We start from the raw sequence: 4,760 nt of genomic DNA on the forward strand, positions 1-4,760 counted from the left end.
CCACTCCACGATACCGACGTTATCCAGGAGAAAGGCAAAGTCTGATACAGGCTGGCACCAGTGATGTCGCAACTCATCTCTGGTGCTCACTGAACTGGAGAATCTTAAAATAGTGTTTTGCTCAAGAACAGAACACACAACCTGGTACGAGAATCGAACTCACTGCTTCATGATTATGAACCCAATATAAATATATATATTTCATAATATAAGGAAATACACACACACACGCACGCACGCACGCACACACACACACACACACACACACATTTCATAATATTTCAAAGTTAGATTTAGAATAAAATTTTTGTGTTGCCAGGAAATAAGTAATTATTCATAACTTGGATCAATCTTAATCATTCTTAAAAAGCAATCTGAAAACTTGTTTAATGGCATGTTTGATATTCTGTGAAAAGTTATAATTAACTGAACTTCAGATAGTGCAAACATAATTAATTTATTTTAACAGACACATATACTTCCGGTTTCGTTGTGAAAGACGATTTTCTTGCTCCTGAAACAACTAAGAGGGATTTCCTAAATCGACGAATAATCTACTTAAACTGACAAAAAGACGTAGTACTTGCTATTTTATAACGGTTGGGGAATTAGCTCAGATGGTAGAGCGCTCGCTTAGCATGCGAGAGGTACCGGGATCGATGCCCGGATTCTCCAACTTAAAATTTTATTTCTTTTAAAGGCGTTGCTCCAGCATGGCCACAGTCAAATGACTGAAAAGAGTAAAAGAGTAAAAGAGTATAGTATATTGGTAACAAGAATTAATATATTACACTCAAAGTTTAATATATTACATTAAAGTCAGGGACGCAATCCAGAGTTATCATCAGAGAAAGCACTTGGTGATAAATCGTACTTTCATTAGCGGCCGCGTGTAAAGGGTAATCGATTTTTCTTTGAAACAAAACTTATTCGTACAAGAACGAGGAATTTTACTTCTTGGGATAAGTATCCTATTCATTTCGTTTATTTTTGTTTTATCTTTGGTAATACCGAATGAAAATTTGAATGAAGTCGTATTGTTTCTTTACATTCTATTTGAAAATTAACAGTAGCAAATTCGTTACGAAACCTCTTCTTTTTACCACTATCGTTTTTCATTTAACTATTTCTTACAAAGACCTCTTCGTTTACGTTCTATTTGAAACATTTACGGTAGCAAATTCGTTACGAAACCTCTTCTTTTTACCACTATTGATTTTCACTTAACTATTTCTTACAAAGACCTCTTCGTTTACGTTCTATTTGAAACATTTACGGTAGCAAATTCGTTACGAAACCTCTTCTTTTTACCACTATCGTTTTTCATTTAACTATTTCTTACAGAGACCTCTTCGTTTACATTCTATTTGAAACATTTACGGTAGCAAATTCGTTACGAAACCTCTTCTTTTTTACCACTATCGTTTTTCATTTAACTATTTCTTACAGAGACCTCTTCGTTTACATTCTATTTGAAACATTTACGGTAGCGAATTCGTTACGAAAAAACCTTTATTCTCACTATCGTTTGTTCACTTTATCCTTTTCTTACAACGGCCCTCTCAGTCTGTAACTTTCGTTTTTCTCTTTCCTTCATATCTTCGTTACCTGCTCCTCCCCTCTCTATTACATACCTTCTTCTTCCCCTCTCCTCTCTCCTTTCCTTTCATGTCTTCCTCCTTTTCCGCTTCTCTCTCCCTCCCTTAGTCTCTCTATAAACCTACCACTCTCCCTCTCTCTTTCATATCTTCTTCTTTTCTCACCTTTCTCTCATTCTGTCTCTCCCTTCCTTTCATATTTTCCTTCTTTTCGACATCCCTCTCCCTCTATTCGTCTCTCTCTACAACTAAGTCTCCACTTTTATCTCACCCTCTCCCTCATATATTTTTCATTTCCCCTCCTCTTCTTACTCCATGTCTCCCTATCCCTCACATCCTCCATTCTCTCCTCTCTCTCGCTCACTCTGTCTCGCTTTCTCTTCTCATCCTCTCCCTTCCTTTGTCTCGCTATCGCTCCATACTCCCTTTCCCTTTCTTCATATTACCCTCTCTCTTTCCCTCATATCTCCCACCCTCTTTCCCTCTCCCTCCCTCTGTTTTTCTTCCTCTCTACCTTCTTCTGTCTCTCTCACTTCCTCTCTATCCTCCCCTCCCCATCTGGGCTTAGAAAACGAAGATTTCACCAAAGTGGGAGAGCAAAAATTTGAATCTTCTGTTGCGAGCTTGGATGATTGCTAGCGGCGATCCACGAAACAACATCATCACGGCTGCACTGAAGAACAATGGCTTCTGTAGAACCATTGAGCAGGTAGAGCGGAAGAAAAATGAATTCATCCGATCCATAATTAGGACACACATTGACACACTTAATGCTATCTTGGAAAACTACTGTGGCAAGGCTGATAAGGGTAGGGAAAAACGAAGCAAAAACCAGAAATCTTTTTGATCCAGTGGTCTCTCAAGAGAATGGATCCTCCACATTTGTGAACAACCAGGCTGATAAGGATAGGGAAGCTGAGGAAGCAGCAACAACCAGAAGTCTCTCTGTGTCAGTGGTCCTACAAAGGAATGGAATCCTCACCCTACTTGACAACCAGAGGAATGCAAGTGCCACCACCAGAAAAGGAAAACGAGCCCAAACATAAAGAAAGAAGGGAAGAAAAAGGAAAAGGAAAAGATGAAATAACTAAAACCGAAACCTCAAACCACCAAACAAAAAACAAAAAACACAAATATGGAGGCTCCAATTCATTTCGAAACCCTAAAAGAGAGAAGAAATTTAGAGTGAAGTCAAGGACATGCAAATTTTACCTGCAAGGCAAATGTTGGCATGGGGAAGACGGTACACACTGCCGGTTTGTTCACCCGAGAGCCACCAAAACTACAGGGGCCTAAAGGAGAAATACTTCTCTGGGGAAAGTCACCAGTCGTCTCCAAAGAAAAAAAATACAAATGCAATGCACTCTTCAGATGTTATGCGCAAAGTAGTAGCTGAGCATGAGTCGTTTTTCTGCATGACTCAATAGATTGTGCAACAGCTGACATAACAGCATCAAGCAATGCCATCGCGCTTCAGGATCAGTTACTGCAACAGTCTGGCTTTCAGGGGCCCACAGCTTTTTTAATATTCTCGCAAATAGCCTAAGAGCCCTACACAAAGTGGATATAGGTGTTTTCAAATCAAAACTATATCGCGGGAAGAGATGCAAATGAAGGTAGCTACATCAAACTCCCTTATTCCACAAATATCACATATTAGAGGAGGCTCTCAATAAGATAATAGTGTAGCAAAACGGTGGTGCCCGGCAGGGTCACATCTTTGATCTGAAACTAAACAAAAAATATTTCAACATGTTTTTAAGCGGTGATATCTGAGTCACATTGGCAAGTTAGTTTAATACTATCTGTGTTAGAATATTACTGAATAATATTCCAATATAATTTCAAAAACACCCCATAAGTACAAACGCAACATAACAGTTTAAATGATACATAATATTTCTCGACAGAGATCGCTGAGTTACCACAAATAATATTATGCTGAATTTCAGCTTCTGTGTCATTTCTGTACCGTGTTTAGTAATGTAACTGGATTAACTTTATCTTTTCTCGACATCAGGTTAAATGAATAAGAAGCATCAACAAAATGAGATGCAGTCACGTAAGCCCTCCTCTTCCACTACTTAATCTAGTTTTCTACCTTCTGAAAATATATCGATGTTACATTATCTTCTCTCTATAATTCTTATTAGACATAAGTGTATTAGTACAGAGAATTATATATTTATAACAATACTTTATCATAACGCAGAGTAAAAAATACGCGGTGGAATAAGAACGTATTTCCTTGACAATTCCAAGATGAAGTTCTTTTCAATACACTTCTGTAGGAAACATTCTTGAAAAGTTGTCAACATCAGAGTTTTCCATTTTAATAATTCTGTAACATACATTTTTGTGTCTACTGGAAATAAATCAATATTGGTTTGTGTAAGTTAGCTAGAATTTCTTCAAATTTGACAAGCTTTCAAACTTTTCTATGTAACGATTGTATTTGGAAATTATTAGCTGGAAATACATTTTAAAATTTCAATAAAAGTTATGTTTCATGATTTTTACGGCGAATGCTGTGTCAGGTGTAATAGAATATATTCTTCAGCGTAACAGAGGTTGAAGATTTTAGTTCCAAGTTCGACAGGTATTGATTAAATAAATCATTTTATTTAGCAATATGACGATAAACATTTTTGTTGAAGTATGAGAAAATAATTAAAGCGGCATATTTAAAAATAATTTTTGTCTGTCAAGTTTAAAAAAATCAATATCGCATATTGCGGTCGATAGCGCATCTCTAAAACGTATTTCATATTCTCCTAAAAGGAGAGCCTAAGAAAGTATTTTTCTCTCCTGTTTAAAACCAATGAACGTTTGCATTACATCACACACAGACAACACTCCAAACCATACAGGCAGCAATATACTACACAACACCAAGTAATATTGCTTCACACTCCTTTCTTTGATTTTGTTGTCAATTTTTAGCTATCATGCCGTTATTTATTATTTCTTGAGACCATAATGTTCGTCAAAATAAAATGATTTTGATTGATACGGGCATTGATTATATATATGTAAGATATCTGATTACACTGCAGACCATGGAAGAGAGTACACATGTAAATTGAAATAAAGGAATATAATCTACCTAAACTAATATGACAAATCTACTACAAAACACATCGCGTAGTCTTTGCAGATACA

The 4,760-nt window shown here is 36.6% G+C and overlaps 1 non-coding gene across 1 annotated transcript; it reads left to right on the top strand.

The window, feature by feature from the left end:
* Positions 1–602: 602 nt before the first annotated feature.
* Positions 603–675, top strand: Trnaa-agc (transfer RNA alanine (anticodon AGC)). Its single transcript has one exon. It is a non-coding gene; the product is annotated as a tRNA-Ala (tRNA).
* The last annotated feature ends 4,085 nt before the right edge of the window (positions 676–4,760 follow it).

This window comes from Octopus bimaculoides, chromosome 9 (assembly GCF_046866305.1).
Source record: "Octopus bimaculoides isolate indiv1 chromosome 9, ASM4686630v1, whole genome shotgun sequence".
Taxonomy (NCBI): Eukaryota; Metazoa; Mollusca; class Cephalopoda; order Octopoda; family Octopodidae; genus Octopus; species Octopus bimaculoides.